General features: G+C 44.7%; 1 pseudogene; it reads right to left on the bottom strand.

Annotated features, from left to right (window-relative positions):
• The window catches only part of LOC132225626 (histone-lysine N-methyltransferase PRDM7-like), a 208,242-nt pseudogene extending 202,653 nt beyond the window's left edge, over positions 1-5,589 (bottom strand).
• Positions 5,590-6,788: the final 1,199 nt, after the last annotated feature.

A 6,788-nucleotide genomic window follows, 5' to 3' on the forward strand; every position in this document is an offset into this window, starting at 1 on the left:
CACACTGGCCGGGCTCAATTCTTATTTATAAATTCATTCCAAGGACATATACAGCTTAAAAAGCTTTGGAAGCAGTTTCAAAAACACTAGCTTTTAAGTAACAAGAAAATGGTTATAGAAGAAAATTTAAATTAAAAGAAAAAAATTGTTTTAATTTATTCAAGAGTGAGAACATCCTCCATGAAAATGTGTACCTTGACTGTGGATGGCTGGGTGGCGTTATCACACCTTAGGAATTCAAATGCTTTTTACAATGACAAGAAAGAGAGTTTCATCTAATTTCTCTCCCAGGGTAGATGTCTGTCAATAGAAGGTGCACATCAATAAAAGGAGGGGCTTGCACAATCAATCCAAAAAGTCAGCAATCTATGAATAATCCAGAACCCAGTATTTATCTCCTCTGCCTCATACCCTCCCTCCCAGCCAGTGAGCAAGATAATTTCTCTCAAGTCAAGCTAAGTGCCCCCCCCAATCACAGTGGCCCAATGCTGACATACAAAGCATACAAATAATTCTCACTCTGGTATAAAAGTGCCAACTTTTTTGGAAGAAAAGCAGGTACTGTAAATTTCTCAAAGTCTTCCTGAAATATTTTTTAAAGTAATTTTTACTTCTTTAGAAAAAATGCATACATGGCAAACCATCTGTAATATAAAGCCCATTCTATAAAATTTTACGTGGTCCTACTCATATCTGCAATCATAACCATACTTACAAATATATCTATACTAATAAAAGAGTAATATGCTAATTAGACTGGGAGACCTTCCAGGAAACCTTCCAGATGTTCTTCTGGACAAAGCCATAGTGGCGGGGCCGAGGTAGAGGCGGTTAGAGGCCAAGAGTGGAGGGCAGTTGTGATCAGGCTGGTGGGGGGCTGGGCCATTGGGGGTAAGCAGGCCATCAGGGGGGGTCAGTTGGAGGTGATCAGGACGGGGGGGGCAGTTTGGAGTGAGCAGGCCAGCAGGGGGACAGTTGGGGATGAGCAGGCCAGTGGGGAGGGAAAGTAGGGGCAAGCAGGCGAGCAAGGGGGGCAGTTTTGGGTGATCAGGCTGGTGGGGGGGCACTTGGGGATAAGTAGGCCAGTAGAAGAGGGGGGGGCAGTTGGGGGCGAGCAGGCTGGCAGGAAGAGTGGTTAGAGGGAATCAGGCAGGCAGGCAGGTGAGCGGTTAGGAGCCAGCAGTCCTGGATTGTGAGAGGATGTCCGACTGCTAGTTTAGGCCCGATCCCTCTAAACTGGCAGTAGAACATCCTTCGAGGGGTCCCAAATTGGAGAGGATGCAGGCCAGGCTGAGGAACACAACCTCCCCCATGCATGAATTTCGTGCACTTGGCCACTAGTAATACTATAATGAACTTGAAATATAATGTTCACCAAAGTATTTCATGAGCTATTTAATACAGTATGAATGTGAGTTTACAGTCCTCCTATCAGTTACCCTAAGACATCTCCACATTGGAAATCACATATAAATTACTAGTATCTTCATTTTTCATTTACTCACTTCTAGTTCAATTGTAAATATGAAGCCAATCATTCAGAAAACATTCAGAGGACCCTCAGGGATTTGAATTGGGCCCGGAGTCTGAGAAAATCAGGTATGAACCAGCCTTTCAAAGAGCTCACAATGAAGAAATAGGCAGGCTGAACAAATGATTCCAAACAGTATGAGACAGCCTAATTAGATCTCAGATAAAGAAGACATCATACAGAACTTGGCATTTGAAATCAATTCCAGATGGATGTGTTTCTATTGAATAGTGTGTAACCTCATAAAGTCCTTAAGTCACTTTTTTATTTATTGTTTCAAATCATTAAACCTGAAGCTCCTCGGGATGAAAAATGCTTTGTTTTATTATGAGTGGGAGACTCTGATGCTGGGGATCCTATATCCTTCTTCATCTGGGACCAAGCACTGTACAAACTGCCTATACATCAGTGAGTCAAAAGGTTTTAGTGCATCTCTCACTGCAGCATAGCAGAAAAGAGCTGCATCTGGAATCATCAGTCAGTGAATGGTACAATTGTACGGATAAGATAGCATAAACTTCATAAAACTATCCAAGTATTAATGAGCTTATAAGTGGTTTATAGAAGAAGCTATGGATTAAACTTCACTATCACCAATACTGTGATCTCAGACATATAATCAAACATTTCTATATTATAAAACCTCAGTTTCCTCATCAGAAATGGTGATAGTTAAATCACCTACCTCGTAGGGTATGGTAAGGTTTAAGTGAGTTTAATTACATAGAATTCTTAAAGTCTGAAACATTGTGAAAATAAAACAAGAGGTAACTACTACTGCTGCTACTGTTAAGATGATATCGGGCATTGTGTTAAAGAAATCAGAAGGGAAGGCAGCAGTTCCTAGGATGCACCCTGAATTTTCCTCCTCTTTCTGGCATTTGAATCTCGGAAGAAGATTTTCAACAGGATTTGGGAAAAACTCACCTTCTGATGTTTACTCTGTTCCACTCTGAAGGCCACCCAAGAAGGTTTAACTAAAAAATAATGAGAAATCAGTTTGGTTGGTAATTGTTTCTACAATCCAAAGACAGTCCAAGGATAATCAGAAAACGTTTGCTGAGGTTCCATTAGGCCTATGCGTTCATAAGGAGCATCAACTAATTTTCTTAAAATGTTAGAAAATTCATAACAAGCCATCTGTACTACACCCTCGTGTGTGTGTGTGTGTGTGTGTGTGTGTGTGTGTGTGTATTGGCCTATCTTTGTCTGGGTAGCTCAGTTGCTTGGAGTATCTATTGTCTTATACCCCAAAAGTTTTCAGGTTCGATCTGGTCAGGGTGCATACTGGAGGCAACCTATCAATGTTCCTCTCTCACATGGATGTTTCTGTCCCTTCCTATCTATTTCTTTCTCTAAAATGAATGAATATATTCTTGAATGAGGATTAAAAAATTGACTTTTCATTGCACAAATACAATAAAGGTCATGTAACTGCAAAGACACTCCATTTCTTTAACACAGCTCTTTCTCCTCTGTCTTCTTGATTCACCCTAGCATTGTCCAGTTCAGTAGCACCAGAACCACTTTGCCTCCTTTCTTTCTTATACTTCCACCGTGGTACATACAGACTGTACCCACACTTCCTTAAGCTTAGATTTTTATCAGCATCTTATACTTCCACCATGGTATATACAGACTGTACCCACACTTCCTTAAGCTTAGATTTTTATCAGCATCAAACAGTCCTAGGAATAACAATTCATGTATAGGACCACAGAAATAGTTTTGGGCACATTAGAGGTAACATTTCATTTTCAGCTATGTTTAAACCTCAGACCCATGAAACCATAGACCCTGCCAACCAGACTTTCATGAAACCTGACAGAATCATGCCATAGCTGACATCAGAACTTAATACAGTGATGAGCTACTTTCTACCATGGTCCACCATCCAACCCCCTAATCACCGTGATTATAATTTTTCCAATATGTACCTATGCAGACCATGGGGCAGCCAGGTCTTTAATCACTGCTCACCTGCCATACCTCCCTCCTTCTCTTGTGATGACATATATTCTGAATTAGTTATTACAATTTTGTATTTTTATAAACTTACTATATTAATGTATCTATAAATATATATGATTATGTTATTACTTTATTCCCATAACCATTTATCCCCTCAATACCCTCTTTCACCTTCACACCCCCCTATTATCATTTTTTAAATCCTCAACCGGTAATACATTTTTATGTTCTTTATTTTTGAAAAGTATGTTTTTACTGATTTCAGAGGGAGGAAGGTAAGTCAAGAGATTGATAGAAACATCAATGATTAAAGGGAATCATTGATCGGCTGCCTCCTGCTTGCCAATCTTGGGCAATTGAGCCTGCAACCCAGACATGTGCCCTGACTGGGAACTGAACTGTGACCTTCTGGTTCATAGATGCATGGTCACCTATTGATTTTAGTGAGAGAGGAAGGAAGAGAGACAGAAAGAGGGGGAAAAATGGATGTGAGACAGAAACTTGGATCAGTTGCATTCTGTACACTCCCTGACTAGGGATGGAACCTAAACCTTTTTTGCTGTATCAAAAGATGCTCCAAACAATGGACCCACCGTGGCAGGGCTATTTATTTAATTTTTATAGTAAGTTTATTAAAGCTGGGGACAGTGGAAGAAGAAAGGGTTTAGGATAGACTAAGCAATAGGAGACATCCTAGGCTGGGTGCTTTGGCTCTCTAAAAATATTATAGGATATAAATCAGCCTAGGTTAGGCTGCTCTGGCTCATTGGAAAGTCAGAGAAATGGGGCCTTGGAGACGGGTTCTGGGTTTTAGCCCAAATGAGCTGCCACTGCCCATTACTCCAAGGTGCAAGTCTCCTGGGGTCCCTTAGAATTTAGCAGATGCACACCTGTGGGGGAAGAAGAATGAGAAGGAAAAGGCCTGGGCATGTTCCCAAAGGGAGAACACTTTAAATTTCTTTAAAAAAATAGGCCTGCTGGAGGTCAATGTTAGATTCCTAGTCAGGGCCCAAGTCCAGGTGTCTGGCATGATCTCAGTGCAGGACCAGAAAAAGGCATCAGATTGAGGTTTCTCACTCATCAATGTTTCTCTCTCCCTCTCCCTCTCTAAAAAATTTTAATAAAAATTACTTTATATGAATAGACCCTGACTATATAACACACTGTTTTGCCCTTGCTTGTTTGCTGACCAAGAAAACACTGTTCCCTTGGTAACTTCTGAGATGCATTCCCACCTAAATCCAGGTCCATTTCAGGGGACCTCTGCATCCTTCACCCCCTCACCTTGCTGTCTCGGTGTCCACTCTTCATCAGAGTCCTCAGTGTCCTCCACCTGGGCTTTGGTGGTCCTCCTGCGGTGGCTCATGAAAACTGGTCAAGGGGCTCTGAGACCTGAAGAGAAAGAAAATCTTTGTCCTGAAAGTGAAGAGCTTGAAGGAGGAACAAACACCACAGAGCTAGTGTGACTGGATGGGATGGGCTGGAAGACTCTAGAACAAGGCTCTGGGAGATCTCCATGGGTAGCACCAGCCCTGCACTAACACAAGGGAGCAAAATTACCCTGAATTGGTACTCTGAGAGGCAAGGCCTAGGGTCTGTTTGCCTGAGGTGCCTGAAGGAGGAGGCTGGGTTTCTCAGGGGCCCTGAGGGGCGGGGCCACTGGGTTGAGGGGCACTGAGGTGATGGAGGAGGGTGCAGGTCTTTGAAGCACTGAGGGGCAAGGCTGCGTTCTGAGGGGCCCTGAGGGCCAATGAAATGGGGAAGGTCTGAGGAGCCCTGAAGGACGATGCCGCAGGGGCACTGAGGGGCCTTGAAGGGGTGAGGCCTGGTGGTCCTTGAGTGAGGTCAGAGGCGCCCTGACAGTTGGGGGTGGGGGTGGGGACTGCTGGTGACAGATCCGGGTTTCGGGAATTCCACCCGCGATTCTGGAACAATATAGGCGGGAGAGGCACAGTCTCCCAGGGGCAGAGATCTCGCAGGCTGGGGCTCTCTGTACAGGATCTGGGGACTTTCTTGCTGAGGAAATTTCGGGTGCCCAGATGAGAGACTGGAGGTCTCTCCTTAAGGGGCTTCAGGTCTCTGGACATTGAGTTTCCAGGACTGGGACATTTAGGGTCTCAGAGTTGGGGAAAATTTGGTATTTCTGGGCATGCCCTCAGCTGAAGGGAATGGCGGCTTTAGGGGTGTGTTGGGGCCTAAGCATTGGGGGATTTAGTGTTTATCTGGGCGAGGACACTTGAGATCCTCCTGGTTAGCGGACTTGGGGTCCCTCGAGGCTGACAGGATTGGGGGCCTCTCAGGAAGAGGAATTCAGGGTCTCTTAGGCCGGAATTTGAAGGTCTCGGGCTAAGGGGTTCACACTGAAAGTTCTCCATTTTCCTGTGAGTTTCCCGGCTGTGAGGCCACACTGCTTACCCTGGCAGAGTGCCCTCTCTGAGCCCGACTAGTTTCCTGCCCTCAGGAGGTGTGAGGCCATTGGGGTTGGAGAGGTTTGTGAGGGTAAGGTTCCAGACAATAGAGCGGGTCACGAGTCATCTGCCAATCAGTGCTGGGGTCCCAGGGAGCTTCCCACCAATGGGCTGTCAGAAGACCCGGAAAGGGCGAGGCATAGCGTGGAGCCTTCCTGTCAGTCAAGGGCGGAATCTTGGGCTCTGGTCCCGCCCTGAACCACCTCACCCCATTGTGATTGGCTGGTACGTGTCTGTCAAGAAGCCTTCAGCAAGGGAATAGAGCTTGGACGTTTCCATGGCTTGCTTTCCAGCAACTTGCCTGAGGGACCTGCCCCGCAGGAGGTAGGCGCCCCAGCTCAGACAGGTCTTTAGCGTGGACGTGGCCTCCCTGCACAGACCTGGCTCAGTCTGTGTTCCACAAGATTGTACTTAGGATCCAGGGCTTTCTTCTAGACCCATTTGTGTCCTTTCTGAACATAAACTGTATAACCGGTAGTATGTGGTGTATGCAGCATTACATTTGGGACAAAACTGTAAATGGGTAATTTTGATTAGATAATTCGTAGACACAAAGTAAGTTCCATGTGTTCAAAGATTCAAACAGAGGAAAAGAAATTATAACTATAGTAGGAAAGCCACTGGGAGGATTTTAAATATGAAAGTAAAGAGATAGAAGAGGGGCAGGTAGTTAGGGCCAGACCAAGGGAGAAAAGGAAAATAGGGAAGTCCAAGAATAACAGGATACAACTTGCTGACTAGTTGCTAAGGCAATCCAATTGGGTAAAAGGGAAGCTAGGTGGGAGTTGCTGGGGCAACCCAACTGGGCAGGGAAGAAC

The sequence above is a fragment of the Myotis daubentonii genome, chromosome Y (genome assembly GCF_963259705.1).
Source record: "Myotis daubentonii chromosome Y, mMyoDau2.1, whole genome shotgun sequence".
In the NCBI taxonomy this organism is placed as follows: Eukaryota; Metazoa; Chordata; class Mammalia; order Chiroptera; family Vespertilionidae; genus Myotis; species Myotis daubentonii.